General features: G+C 40.3%; 1 long non-coding RNA gene across 2 annotated transcripts in view; it reads right to left on the bottom strand.

Annotated features, from left to right (window-relative positions):
- The window catches only part of LOC122789745, a 2,129,853-nt gene that overhangs the window by 1,351,189 nt on the left and 762,474 nt on the right, over positions 1 to 16,190 (bottom strand). For both annotated transcript variants that reach the window (XR_006362872.1, XR_006362873.1), the window contains exon 2: positions 7,260 to 7,439. This is a non-coding gene — a long non-coding RNA (uncharacterized LOC122789745). The remainder of the gene's footprint in view (positions 1 to 7,259; positions 7,440 to 16,190) is intronic.

Raw genomic sequence — 16,190 nt, 5'->3', positions numbered from 1 at the left:
GACCAGAAAGTATTAAGGCCATTGTGACAGCAGCACTGTATACCACATAATACCCCATGCCGACGATACAAGATATTTTCACATTCAGCTGTGTGGGGGTGCATTCTTAACTTTGTACAACCATATCATCAAATGATATCAGATTAAGTTTTGAAACAATTCATGAATATTTTGATACATAATGAAATAGTCAGCTATAACTGGCTGGGCTCTGGAATAGTATCTATTCTGGCAATAAGACAAAAGGCAATGAACCCACTGCTATAAAATATCTCAAACATACAGCACCATCTCATTGATATATCAGTGACAGAGCACAATAGTGAAGAGCATTACAGTAATCGGATATCTTGATGCACTGTGACACTGATATCTAGATGCACTATGACACTGATGTCTAGATGTGCTGTGACACATATCTAGATGCACTATGACACTGATATCTAGATACGCTGTGACACTGATATCTAGATGCACTGTGACACTGATATCTAGATGCACTAGGACACTGATATCTAGATGTGCTGTGACACATATCTAGATGCACTATGACACTGATATCTAGATACGCTGTGACACTGATATCTAGATGCACGGTGACATTGATATCTAGATGCACGGTGACATTTTCTAAGGGGAACTATCACACTATGGTTATATTATTGTCTGAAATGGAGTAGAGGAAACACCATATAAAGTGGAGACTCATACTTTTTCATAAATTTGATCTTAACCTCAAAATGGTAAATAATTATCATAGATTTTTTCTTAAACTTTGAATAGTGTATACACAGTGGACCAACATGGGAGTGAATACACCGGTGTAAATGAACCTTCAAGTAAGAAAAAGACATAATTACATCAAATGAAGGGTTGATAAACACTGACCAAGCTATGCCTACTTGACTGGCAAGTAAAGCTTTTTCTTATGGAATCACTGCTGTTATCATACAAGTTCCTGCAGTTTATGGAAAGGCCCATTGGTTCTGTATCAAACTCTAAGGAGAACTGAAAAAAACTATGCCCAGAGTGGCTAATAATTCCTCACCTGGAAGGTACAGCATGACACTGACAGGTACAGATGTGGAAAAACTGCCAGGTGACGATTAGCCCTTCATTTCAATTTCTAATCCCATAGAAGGTATTTCCTTAATAACTAATTCAAATGCAGCGTTGATCCATGTTTGAAAACCACCTTTATATGGTATTGAATCTGAAGAACTAACAGTGGTGTAACACTGATAGGCTGTCCATGTTATCACATGAAAAGGTACAGAGACTCAGCACTGATGGTCCAGTACAGGAATACTAAACAAGCACCGATATGGACATCTGCAGACAGGTTCTGAATGCTGCTCTGCTAGCCAAAATGCTTCAAACTGGTGTGGATAGGATGGCCTGAGTCTCACAATTACCTATAACATGATTTTGCAGCCTAGAGGAAGAACTGTTTGTGCAGTGCCACATTACCTTGTGGGTCAAATGTGGTAATTCCAGTGTGGTACTGAAAACTGGATATCTAAGATTATGCTGGTACAGTAAAACTGACTTCTTTAGCAATTAGTAATATGTTACGGTCCAAGAGTTGCAAAGTTAAGAATTAGTCTGTACATCTATGGGATGACAGAAGGTATGAAAAATACCATCACAAGAATCACTGAGGACAGCCTACTGGGATTCATGGTGCTCCACCAAATACATTTTTGAAAGTTATTCAGCAGAAAACAACTTGTCAAAAGCACATTGGTAAATTTGAAAATAAAACACTTTTGTATGGAGGGGTAACTTGTGTGTGTGTGTGTGTGTGTGTGTGTGTGTGTGTGTGTGTGTGTGTGTGTGTGTATATATATATATATATATATATATATATATATATATAAAATATGTGTGTGTGTGTGTGTGTGTAGATATATATATATATATATATATATATATATATCAACTCCAAGGTCACACATTGGGGAAAAATGTGATTTCCATGACAAAGTCATCTTTGAACAATTTTCTTCTACTGAACAGCGTTCATAAATAGCCATGCAGCAGCATGACAGGTTCCCAGCCTAGTGTACCAAAGAAACGAGTACATACAGACTTTGCAAGCCCATTTACAAGATAGCGTATTGTTCTTAATAAGATGGTCATTTAAATGGCGTTAAGTCATCTACATGAAATCTATTACTTCAGTCATCATTATGTCCTTGTATCTACATAATGCACAACTGAATCAAAGACCATAAATACAATACAATAATTAAAATGTACAGTAATTAACAATAAATTACAAAATCCCAGAAAAGTGTAAAAGGAGGGATAAAACATACTGCGTACATCACTACAGGTATTATGAAAGTAGTCTCCATGGAAATTACATAAATACCGAGGTAGCGAATTCCATAGAAAAAGAAATAGGAGCCCAGAAGTATGCAGTCAAAAGCTGATATCATGACCGGAACCCAGAGTAGCCATGACTGATACTGAAGCTGTAGTTCCTTAAATTAAGCAGTGATCAAGTCATGTAGGGATTTGTACACCAGCATAACAACTTTGTACATATGTAATCTAGTAATTAATAGGAAGCAAGAGGAGACCACCGGCACATGCATGACGTAGCAATGGTACGAAACACCTGCCAATAGCCTAACTACTGATTCCTGCACCAAATGTAACTCACTCAGTTTATTGACAAGATGACTGAGATACTGAGAATAGCTGTAAAAAGAGAGATGCGATTTCTCTCCTGGTATCTAGTGGTTATACCGGACTATTGGTAATATTTGGTCCTCCAATGGTAGTCTGTCACCATGAAATTGTTTGCCAGTTCTATGGTATTAAATTATGTTTTTCCGAAATGTGATGCTCCTCTGTACCTCGTGGCTCAGGTCATGGTTGAAAACGGTCACAACGCCATTCCACTTATCCAGTGAGCAAATAAATAAGTAAAATAAATTAAAAGAAAAATATCACACAATGGTATGGTTCTACATCACAGACACATTTAGATTATGTTTATTAAAATGCAAAACCAGCAAAAGCACAGAAGACAATATTTAATAAAGTTGGAGTTTATTAGCTTTGCTGGTTTTGCTTTTTTTGTGATTTTTATTCACTTTATGGTATCATGTCCCATGAAGTTTTAGATTATGTTTTCCATAAAAGATTTGTGAGAGGACAAGAGCAGTGGAGGGCTTATTAGTAGCATTAATAATTGACAGGAGCAGTGGAGGGCTTAACAGTAGCATTAATGATTGACAGGAGCAGTGGTGGGCTTATTAGTATTATGAATGATCATCATGACTCTCTTCCCAAGATCCAGCTTCAGTCAAATGCTCTTTGTCCATTTATTCATGGCATCCAGCCTGCCTTCACGGGAAGTAGTGGTACCACTCTCTCCTGAGAAAAGGAGAGCTGCAACAGGGTGTTGGCAGTGTAGCAGTGATTCCACAACTCCCCCCACCATGTAATGATAGGTTTTACTAAGAAGCATGTACACAGAAAGGACTAGAGGTCCCAATACCAAAGTCCAAGGAATCATGCACAACAGGAGGTAGGAGCTGGAGATGTCAATGCCAGAAACCACAACCACAGAGGCAGGAGACCAATCAGTTTAGAGCCATGGAAGATGCATAAAAAGCTTCCAGATGTTCAAGCAAGATCTCATAATCTACCAATTCAAATGCACCAAGGGGATTTAGGAGAATCAAGTTATAATAAAACCATCAACATCTTGCACCAAAAGGTCAAGAACCACTGTAATATGCACTGCTAATAAGAGTGATATGGCAAGTAATGAAACTGTACTATAATGAATTTAGGAGTCCATGAGTTTTAAAAAAAACATTCAAGTTGTTTACTTGCCACTTTTTTACAGCCCTACCCATAAAAGGAAAGTAAGAGACAGGGTAGTATATATTACTAGGAAGCCCAGGTCTAAAGATAAATTCTTCAATACTTGAACACTCAAATCTTGCTCTAAAATACACACAAAAATACAAGAAACAACACATAATCCTGAATGTAGCAGGACCAGGGACCTTCAAATAAAGCAGAATAAGATTAGTACATTCAAACTGGTGGCAACAAGTAATGGGCAGTAGACTTCAAATAAATCGACAAAAATGAAATCATCATCATGACCAATCAGGAAGACTTTTTGCCCATGTGAATGCAGGTTTCATAGAATCAGAGAATGGACCATGTCTGTTGACATTCATCTGGTCTGCTTTGCTCTCAAAGTGAATTTCTTGGCATCCATTTTTCAAACACATAATATGCTACAATCGGCAACCTGATCATAATCCTCTATATTATTATGTATATACAAATGTAAATAAAAGGAAATAATATTTTGAAGCATGACAGTAATTTTTAATAGAAATATGACTAATATGGACTGTTGATTTCAACTATAAATTAGGAAGGTGAGTATAACAGTACAAGTTATTTAAAAGACATATGTGAGGCATTTATGAATGACATTTACATATGTGAGAGATGCATCGGACACAAACAGTGATTATGTGTTTGCGGATTTGTGCACAGTAGTGCAACAATAGGATCAATAAACACATTTTAGAGCATTTTTGTGTGTACATTAAAACGGGAGATACAAGAGAAATTCTGGTAGACTGGCATATGACAAGTGGCTACTGAAATTGTAAAATTATGTAGTAAGATTTATCTTAGTTATGGGAAAAGCACCAGATAATAAGGTTTTATGGATTTAAACTGAAAGGCAGGTTAGAACAGAAAAATGTAACAATACAGACTGTGTAAAGAAAGAAAGGGAAGAAGATATAATAGCATCCACATTTTTATTAGAAAAGTATTTTTAAAACAATGCAAAATGCTAAAACAGAAAATGTACTGAGAAGGTATCAGGAAGTATCTAAATATAATGAAAAAGGTTAAGTATTTGACATAAAAAGCATAAATATGGTATAAAAAAGTTCTCCATTTTTAAGCGATCTTTAAAACATTATATATGTAATCAACTTACTTGATAAGGAAAGGCAGAAAATGCACAAGGATAATAAGTTATGTGAGGCAGAGTAATGTTCAACAGAAAAAAATGAATAATTTGAATTCATTTTGTGCTTCCAGTTTGCAACATTTTTTCTTCTTCTTGTACTCCTTGACAGAGTGTAAAAAATAACCCATAGGGATTATTCTACTCCAGTTAAAGACAAATAAAAGTAAACAGGTACAGTACACGTTAAGAAAAGCATATGAAAAACTTTATGGATAAGTGAATCAGTAGATGCAATTAAGGAAACAAGGAATACTGACTGATGTAGCTTTTTGTAAGGTATTTGATACAGTAATCATGAGGAATAATTGTTAATGTTAGAATAAATAAAGTAGGGGAGAATTTTGTGTAGTGTGCAAATGGATTATGGAAACTTTCATAAGCAGACCAGTGTTTAATGGATATAGTGAGGGAAATTAAGTTGTAAAAAGGAACAAAACAAAGATGCCCTTTAACCATGCATTTTTTTTTGTTGCAATGTGCATGGATAAGGTGGTAAAATTTAAAAATGACCCCTCCCCCCAAAAAAAAAGAACAAACAAAAAAATGACTGCAACAAGTACAGATAACAACATAGTGAAGAAGTAAGACTTTAATGTTTGCATATATAGATGACATAACACTGATAATGAAATAAAAGGTACAGAAGGTGTAATGAGTACATGAGTACAACTATTTGGAATGCCAGCTGGACACTAAAGGATTAAAATAATATATAGTAGGGACTCAGTATTACATTGTATAGTTACAACAGTAAGAAGGAAGGGAAATAAGGAAGATAAAGATTTCAGGCACTGAGTATGGTAATAGAAGAAGCCATAAGCAGGAATTAAGAAAGTATAGAAGAAATTAATCAGAAAGCAGAAAATGGAATAAATTTAGTATTTTTAAGAAAAGAATACACATGATAATTACACATGATCATTTTTTTTCTTTCTGAAAGACATACCTGACAGAGGTGTATTAAGTATCAGAAAGGTATGAAACTAAAGTAATAGGCATCACTTTTCAAATGTTTATAAGGCAACAGATTGAATCCAATTAAAAGATAGGCATAATAAACAATGTAAGATAAAGGTGGACATAATTTGGTAAAATGTTTTATATATTTATATTTTTAATGGTGTGGATAAAGATATGCCACTAGCATGATATCTCAATAAAAAACATCCTAAGGCAAAAATATGGAGACAAAATATTAACTATTGGGCAGAAGAGAAGTTTGGGTAATAATATGGAAAATAATATAAAAAATGTTAAAATAGTAGAAAATGTGGAAATTAAAGATGTAGGATTATAAAATAGTGCAGCATTTCCTATAAACTGTACTGTAACTGCCTTTGGATCTGCTATAAAAGACATAATAGCTTTTGGCTACGAAGAAGCTAAACTTGCAAGAAGGAGTTCAAAAAGGGTTAAGTCTATTAGTCAGGAGAGTGGCATATGCCCAAAGACCAGAGTGTTTCTTATACTTCAGGAGATGTGGAGTCGGACATTTTCTACAGAAGTACAGAAACTAAAGAGGAAAAAGGTCACACAGACAAACCAATTAGGAAAAACCAAGAAAAACCTAGCCAAGCTAGAGTTTTCACTGTGTGACACCTTAAACCCCCTGCAAGAGAGAGACCCATGGGATATAAGCAAATGACCCATTAAGGACATCACCTGTTTAAGCTACAGGGCTTCTGAATACCCATGGGTTTTGACTTTAAGTCTTCATGGATTCAGTGGGGTTTGGCTTTAGTGACTTGAATGAATCCATAAAGACAAAGTCCTTGGATTTTGATGCCACACATTTTATTGGCGGTACAGCTTGGGTATGTGCGATCAAGCATTTACAAGTTTCCTCTTTCTAATAGGGGCACAGGTGGCAGACCAGGGCTAAATTTACAATTCCCCATCCACTGATGCAATATTCACTTAAGCGCAGAGCGGAACTCTACCATGGACTGGAAGCCTGTTCCAGAGAAGGGGTAGTCTCTGAGACACATTATAAATAAGAAATGTTGGAGGGGCAGTTAAATAACAATGAATAACTGGTATAAAACCTCTCCCGCTCATCTCTGGCTAATGTTAATCCCACTTTCAAACTGAGAAATCTACAACCATGTGAACTACAGAAAGACAGACCATACAGTAGTCACTTTGCTGTCAATTTATTCTGCAGTAAAGAATTACTAAAAAGCTCTCTGGCATTTAGCACTGAGCTGTAAAGGAGAACAACGTTTCTTACCTGTAATCTCCTGTATCCCTCACAGGAGAACACTGTTCCATTCTTATTGTGCCCTTGCACCAATGACTTCCGAGGGACCCCAGCTGCATTTAGTTTGGCTGATTGCGTCACTGCCTTATCCATTGTTTTTGTTTGTTTGTTTTGTTTTTTTAAGTACTGCATTAGTCATGGAAACATCCCCTGTAGAGGAAAGAAGAACATTTTCATCATTATCCAACATAACTACTAAAATAGTTCTGGAAATTAAAAAAAATTCATTCAATCACACACACAATTGTGATTGTTGTTCCTAGGAACATTCTACATGTAGCTATAACCCAACATAACTACTTTGTGAATGTAAGCAAGAATACTGACAACATGACACAAATTACATCCTCAGCCTGTTAAACTTGGTTTGTAAATTATCAACCTTGGAAAAATTAAAGCAATTTATTTGTATTACATGCATTTGACACAACCACTAAGGGTTATAAAACTGAAGGAGAAGCATGACTCACTTGACCAAAAAATATTTAAGTCAAAGGGAGCAAAAATGCGTTTTTTGTCGTTTTTGTGTTTAAATTACCTGTTTAACGGCTGTAGGCTACACACTCAAATGTTATAGCCATTTCTGTGCATTTAAAGTGTTTTTTTATAGGTTCATAGGTTGGTACTGGGCTATCTGCCCGAAGGCATATATTAGCCCAGCCACGTTGTGAGGTATTCACCGCCCCTTTAGTAGTTCCCTAGACCCTTGTACTAACAGCTAGTACCCTTGGCCACTATCTAGTAGTGCTGTTGGTGTGATCCCCAGTGTGAACTTTCTGTTACCCATCCACTCATCAAGGTTCCTCTTGAAGAGTGATAGTGAGGGGCTCTGTCTTATGTAGATCGGGACCCTGTTCCATAGTAAGGGAAGTCTCTGCGAAGGGAATCTATCCCTCCAGCATGTTCTATTCATTGTTGTGTTGAGGCTTATATCCCTAGAGCATGTAGCTCGAGTAGATTTGGTTTTGCTAAGATGAAGCATGTTCAACAATTCTGGGTTGTACATGGCTCTGCACGTTAGACAGAGATCGCCTCTGAGAAAGTGGTATGCAACAGAGAACAGTCTTAGCTTTTTCAATCGTGCTGCATAGGGCAACTGTTTGAGGCCAGTAATCCTCTTGGTTAGGTACCTCTGTGGTCTCTCCAGCTGCTGGAGATGTCTAGCCAGGTACATTCCAATTGGTGCATTGTACTCAATAACGGGTCTGATGAGGGAAGAGTAGAGGGGCACCATTACATCCTTAGATCTTGATGCGAACCCTTTCGTGATAAGATGGATTGTATCTGCTTTATTTTCTGAAAAAAAATTAAATATATACTTGTTTTCCCACCTTTCTAAGCTAGTAAAGTCCAGTTTTCAGGTTAGTGCTGAATTCAGGGCTTTGTTACAAGTTTCTGTGTTTGCCCATACCTTACTTGGATAGAAGGAAGTTTCTCTGTTCACAGTGAGAGAGGGGAACTTTGAGCAGCCTATCTGTCCCTGGAGGAGAGGTTTCAGCCCAGAAATGAGTAGTTTATTGGCCATTTTGGGATAATTTCTCTCTCTTTCATTTCCCTGCTATAAAACCCACATTTGCAAGGTGTTTGTGCTAGTATACAGCTCAGCAAGCTCCTGCCTGGTGCACTGCAGAGTTCTACAGCAGCAGAGAGACAAAAGAGAGACTTTGGAGTGATTAAGTATCACTTTTCTGCATTTTCTTGCTGCCTTTAGCTAATTCCACCTAAAACGCTGATTTTCTAGAGTTTCTGTGATTTAAAAAGCTTGTTTCAGCTACACATTGTACTTATTTTACTGCCTGCACTTTAACAAAGTCGGTTTTGTGTTTAAATTATCTGTTTAACTGTTGTAGGCTACACACTCAAGTGTGATAGCCATTTCTGTGCATTTAAAGTGTTTTTTTTGATTGTATCTGCTTTATTTTCTGAAAAAAAAAAAATATATATATATATATATATATATATATATATACTTGTTTTCCTGCCTTTCTAAGCTTGTATAGTCCTGTTTTCAGGTTAGTGCTGAATTCAGGGCAGTGTTACAAGAAAAGTACAGTTTTGTACCTACCATAAATGTAGATGTTCGAAGATCCACATTGCTGCAGTCCTTACTTATGGGTAGTCAGCTGTCCTTGGTCGGCCCGAATACCAAAGTATTAGGCTGACGTCGGTCATGGGCGCACAGCCCTGACATCAGAGCGTCAGGGTATAAAAGCGCATGACCGACGTCATATCCTCAGTCTTTTCTTGCCCCAGATGTCAGAAGGCCCTAAAGGAAAGGCCACAGCCAAAAAACAGAGTAACTTCCCAAAAGATATGCCCAACTACAGCCATCACCCAAACCATATAACCATGCTAAGCTACAGAGGGGAAGGAGGGAGGGAAAATTGGACTGCAGCAATGTGGATCTTCGAACATCTACATTTATGGTAGGTACAAAACTGTACTATGTTCTTCATCTCACATTGCTGCAGTCCTTACTTATGGGTAGAATCCCAAAGCAACGGGAAAGGGAGGTTGGAAAAATCATAAAGCATTAGGGGCTGCTAAAATGCCCTGTAAAATTGCAGTGGCAAATCCAGCCCTAGACTTAGAATAAAGAGGAAGGTGGTAATGTTTAGAAAAAGTATGTACTGAACAACAAAGGGGCTGCTTCCAAAATATCCTTTGTAGCTACCCCCCTTAGAAAGGCAGTAGAAGTTGCAGTAGCTCTAGTGGAATGAGGTCTGATCCCAGTCGGAATCTCCTTACCATGATGGGAATAACAAAAAGAAATACAAAACCTAATCCAGTTAGAAATAGTTTGTTTTGAAACAGGTTTACCCTGTGAACCCAAAGCAAAAGAAACAAACAACTGCTGAGACTGTCTGAACTCCTTGGTTCTGCTCAAATAATAACGCAACTGCCTGTGAATATCCAAAGTATGCAAAATCTTCTCCCCTTTATTTTGAGGATTTGCATAAAAAGTAGGCAAATGAATAGTTTGGTTTAAGGCCACACTAGAAACCACTTTAGGCATAAAGGAAGGATTAGTACGCAAAGATACCCTATCCTTATGAAAAATCAAGAAAGGCTCCACTGCCATAAGGGCCTGTAATTCAGAAACCCTTCTTGCAGAAGTAATGGCCAACAAAAGCAGTTTTCCATGACAAATACTTTAACTCGGCCGTAGCTGCAGGCTCAAAAGGTTGTAGAGTAAGCTTTTCCAACACAAAATTGAGATCCCAAGCAGGAGTAGGAGCTCTACGTGGGGTCTCATGTTCTTTGCCCCTCTGAGAAACTGCTTAAACAAAGGATGAGAGAATAAAGGAGGGTCACAGTCATAATTAGCCGAAATGGCTGCAGCATGAACCTTTATGGAGGAGAAGGACAAACCTTTGTCTAATAACTCAGTAAGATATTGTAAGGAAGCACTCAAATTAGGCTTGGAAACATCAAAGTCCTTCCCTTTGCTCCAAATAAAAAATCTCCTCCATTTATCAGCATAAACTTTCCTTGTACTAGGCCTCCTGGCCTCCAAAATAACATTCAAAACTTGTTGTGGAAGCTGAGAACCTCCAGAATCTAAAACAGAATATGCCAGGCTGTTAGATGCAGAGACTGAATTCTGACATTGAGAAAGTGATTGCCCTCTTGAGACAAAAGGTGTGGAATCAAAGGCAGAGGCCATGGAGGCTCTCGGACCAAACTCCTCAGTAGTGGGTACCAGTGTTGTCGAGGCCAATCCGGTGCTATCAGGATCATGGATGGCTTGTCTTGTCTGGCCTTCAAGAGAACCTTGGGCAGAAGAGGTAGAGGTGGAAAGGCATATACATGAAGATTGTCCCAACTGAATGACAGAGCGTCCACCTTCCAAGCTGTGGGATGAAACCCTTTTGTGCAAAACTTTGGCAACTGGTAATTTAGTGGAGAAGCGAACAGATCTATGTCTGGAGTTCCCCATGACACTGTCAACTTTTGAAATACCTGAGGATCCAATTTCCACTCGTGAGGATCCACTATTTGTCTGCTCAATACATCTGCTAAGGAGTTCTGTGCTCCTGGTAGAACTCTTGCCTGAAGATTGAGGTTGTAACTGAGAGCTGTCTCCCACAAAATCATCGCTTGTCTGCAAAGATGGTACGAATGAGTTCCCCCTTGCTTGTTGATGTACCACATGACAGTTGTGTTGTCTGTTAGAATCAACACCTGCCCTGGGTGAAGTAAATCCTTGAAAGCCATTAATGCAAATTGTACTGCTAACATCTCCTTCAAGTTGATATGCAAATGTTGAAGTTTGGCAGGCCACGTGTCTTGCACCCATTTCCCATTGAGGTGTGCTCCCCAAGCCTTGTCCGAGGCATCCGTCGTTAGAATCTGACTCGCCTCTGGTCGGGTCACAGAGAGTCCCTTGTTTAGGTGACATTCCTGAGCCCACCACAAAAATTCCTTCTGAATGCAAGGTATCATTTGAATGACAGTGTCTAGATCCTGGCAGTGTTGTGTCCATAGATTTTGAGATACCATTGAAGCTTCCTCATATGCAATTTGGCATTGGGAAGCACCAGAATACAAGATGCCATGAACCCCAAGGCTTGAAGGACTGTCCTTGCAGTCAGCCTGGACTGTAGAGACATTTGATGGAAATAAAGTGAAAGACTTTTCTGTTAGTCCGGGGTCAAAAAGGCCATCTGGGAAGCTGTATTCAGTCTCACACCCAGAAAGCACATGTCCTGAGAGGGTACTAGACTGGACTTTGTTTCGTTCACAGAATACCCTAGGCATCTTAATACTACCATCACATACCGTAGATGCTGAAGAAGCTTGTCCTTGTCTTGTGCAATAATCAGGCAATCGTCCAAATAAGGATAAATTTGTATTCCTTCCATCCCGAAAAAGGCTATCACTGGAGCCAGAACCTTTGTGAACACTCTGGGTGCAGTAGATAAGCCAAAGGGCAATGCAGAGAACTGATAATGTAAATTTCCAGCTCGAAAACGCAGGTACTTCCTGCAACTGGGCCTGATAGGAACATGAAGATAAGCCTCTTTTAGATCCAGAGTTACCATCCAGTGATCTTTTCCCAGCAGAGGCAAAAGCTGTTGTAATGTCAACATTTTGAACTTTGGAATGTCCAAATAAGTGTTGAGGAGAGATAAATCCAAAATCGGTCTCCACGTGTTCCCTTTCTTTGGTACTAGAAACAGGCGGGAATAAAACCCTAGACCCACTTCTGAAGGAGGTACTGGCTGTATGGCTCCCATGAGAAGAAGCAATGAAATCTGTTTGTGAGCCTCCATCCTTTGCCGAGGAGGAATGTCTGGCATACCTTTGAAAGGAGGCAATGTATGGAAATAAAACTTGTAACCTTTGTTTATAATGTCCAACACCCATTTGTCTTGGGTGACTAAAAACCAATTTTGCTTGAAGAGAGCTAGCTTTCCTCCCAAAGGAGCTGCCAGGCAAGAAGAATCTGGCAGCTGAAAATGCAGGTCATTGGGCCTGTTTACGAAAGGACTGGCCCCTACCCTCACCAGCAGATTGAGCAGGCGAACTCCAGGTTCTAGGCCTAAAGGTACTCTGAGCTCTGCCCCTACCACGCCTAGATCTACCCCTAGACTGGGAATCAGAAGAAGGGTCCGTCCACCCCTTAGCAGGCCAATTTCTACTAAACTTAGGAGGTTGAACCTGCAAAAATCTTTAACAGTCTGCATAGACTTAGCCTTGTCCTCCATTTTCTTCAAAACAGACTCCACAGGAGGACCAAACAACACTGGACTGTAAAGGGGCATCCAGAATTCTAGACTTAACATGTTCAGATAAATTCTGATCCTTAAGCCAGGCATGCCTACGAAGAACTGAACCAGTGGCAGCCACTCTAGAAGAAGCCTGCAAAGCATCAAAGCCACACTGCAAAGAATGTTTCCCCACCTGTTCAGAAACATGCACCAAATCTTGCAATTCTTTACACTCTATGCCCTCCGCCAAAGCATCCACTTTAGATTTTAGCTGAGAAAGGAGGAAATTCTGATATTTCAACATATGAAACTGGCAATTTAAAGCCCTCATTGCCAAAGTAGAAGAGGTGTACACCTTCTTACCCCATCTGTCCAAAGCTCTAGCTTCCTTATCTAGAGGAACCGGATTCTTTACAACAGAAGCCCTAACACCCTTAGGCCCCTGACTAATAGTTTCTGGGTCCGCCCTAGGACTCTTATATAGGTATTTATGAGCCTCAGGTACCCTATAATACCTGCCCGGTTTAACTGGTGCAGGAGGGATAGAATCTGGATTAAATGAGGCCTCCGAAAAAACATCCTGAACAACATCCAAAACAGGAGGAATAGCCAAGGGTCTGTGCTGTGGTAAAAACAAGAACTCTCTAAGCCTCTTTCTGGAATCTGAGTAATCCTGTCCTTCCCACTTAAAATGTTCCCTCAGAGTGTAAGGTTTCTGAAAATGAAAAATCCTCTGGAGGGGAAGCAGAAGGAGTAGAATCCTCTGCATCGAATCGAATAAGGAGGAAAATCTTGAATATCCTCAGCAGAAGACTCAGAATCATCTGAGGCCTGCTCCAAAATTTCCAACTCTGGCTCTACCCTGGGCCTCTTATCAGGAGGGGGCATGGAACCTCTAATTAAAGAAATCAAGTCTTCTGCCATTTTAAGCATATGCTTCTTAGGTACAGACCCTGAAGAACCAGAACTAACTCCAGAAGAAGGCAAAACAGTCCTGCCCTTAGAAGGAGCCCTAGAAACAGTAGCAGAAGGCCTAACCCCCTTAGGCAAAGAAGGGAGAATAGTAACCTGAGAGGCCCCTTCAGCCTGACCTGACTCCTGTGATGCCACATCCTGTAAAATCAAGGTTTCCCCCTGAGACTCAACAGAAACTTCAGCCGGATCCACCTGTTCCACTGCAGTCTCTAAAGGACCGGCGTCCGAAATGGACGAATCATCCTGTCTAGGCTTTACAGATTTGTCTTTACGCTTCTTAGGAAGCGGGGCCGGAGGATCTGACGGCATATTATAATTACACCGCTTGCCAAAACTAACCTAGCGCAATCTAGCCTTCTCTAAAAGTGCGCTTATTAAACCTAGCACAAAACCGACACCCAACTACGCGTGCTCGTCCCAAGCAAGTGATACAAAGCGGTGGTAATCCCTATGCGGTATCTGCTTCCACAAGAAATACAATTATTCACTTTTTCTGACATCCGGTAAACAACTGAGGCAAGAAAAAACAAAAATGCTCCCCAACGGGGTACTTAGCCCAACTTGGTATGTCTGAAACTCCGAAAACGAAAAATTTCAGAAAGCCGAACGGCACTTGCAACGCTGCTTCTGCATCGGACCATGCGGCAAAAAAGACTGAGGATATGACGTTGGTCATGCGCTTTTATACCCTGACGCTCTGATGTCAGGGCTGTGCGCCCATGACCGACGTCAGCCTAATACTTTGGTATTCGGGCCGACCGAGGACAGCGGACTACCCATAAGTAAGGACTGCAGCAATGTGAGATGAAGAACATCTATGTTCCCTTATAAAATCATCCAAGGCTAGCTTCGAAAGAAAAATTGCCATGGACTCCAAAGATAACCACAAGGCATTCTTTAGCTATGTCAAGAATCTAAGTGACAATTCTCAGATCTGCTCGGAGTTAGTGCGGAATGGCACAAAATACACTGAACCGACTGATATAGCCAACATCCTGGCAGACAAGTACAGAGCAAACTTAACCCCCCTCTCACCCCCAAAACGGCCCATAACTATACCAGAAGAATGTAGTGCCCCTGAACTCACAGACACTCGGGTTAAAACAGCCCTCTCCAAAGCCAAAAACACAGCATCAATGGGACCAGATGGTGCCCCAGCCTGCATCCTACACAAGCTCAAAGATGAACTAACCCCTCACCTAAACACACTGTTTAAACTCAGCCTCTCCACAGGCTATGTGCCCACAGAGTGGCGCACAATGATTATTCTGCTCTACAAAGGTGGAGCCACAATGGACCCCGGGAACTATCGAACTATAGGCCTGACTAGCTTGGTCTGCAAAGCTATGGAGCGCATCATCATGGATCTCATTAATAGAGACATTGGAAACCTCCAAACCCTGGACCCTACCCAGTTCGACTCTGTTAAGGGCAGATCATGCCTCCTAAACCTGGTGGACTTCTTTGAGACAGTTACCAAGGCTATAGACGAGGGAAAGGTGGTCCACACAGCCTACCTAGACCTTGCAAAGGCCTTCAACCCCATTCCCCACTCAGGTATTATAAACAAGCTCACCAGCCTGAACATAAACGCCTATGTCACGAGATGGGCTGCCAACTGGCTCACTGACAGAACCCCCATGGTAAGAGTTGCGGGAACTAGGTCTGACTCTAAACCGGTTACAAGTGGCGTTCCCCAGGGATCAGTCCTAGGACCCCTCCTGTTCTGTATATACTTATAAGAGGTACAGGCAAGCACAGGAGGACTATGTCTGACCAGGTTCACAGAGGACTGCAACCTAGAGGCTATAATTGACTCTCCGGCTGACACGGACATCCTCCAAAAGGGTCTCACTGAGACAGATACCTGCTGTCAAAACCATGGCCTCAAGCTAAATGCCAGAAAGTGCATAGTCATCCCCTATGGAAAAAAACAAAGTACCCACAAACTACCACATTGGTGGTAGCACCTTAAATACAGAAGACGAAATAAGGGATCTGGGGACCCAAGTAGATAGCAACCTCTCCTTTGATAATCACATTGCCAAAGTGGTTAGAAAATATTTCTATGTGGCCCACTTAATCACAAAAGGGTTTGCATCCAGATTGAAAGAGGTCATTGGGCCCCTCTATGCATGACTCATCAGACCCATCATACAGTACAATGCCCCATTTGGGATGTACCTTACAAGACACCTGCAACAACTGGAAA

The sequence above is a fragment of the Protopterus annectens genome, chromosome 1.part2 (genome assembly GCF_019279795.1).
Source record: "Protopterus annectens isolate FY-2018-M chromosome 1.part2, PAN1.0, whole genome shotgun sequence".
In the NCBI taxonomy this organism is placed as follows: Eukaryota; Metazoa; Chordata; order Ceratodontiformes; family Protopteridae; genus Protopterus; species Protopterus annectens.
Note: the sequence above shows the minus strand (reverse complement) of the source record. Positions and strands in the feature narration are given on the sequence as shown.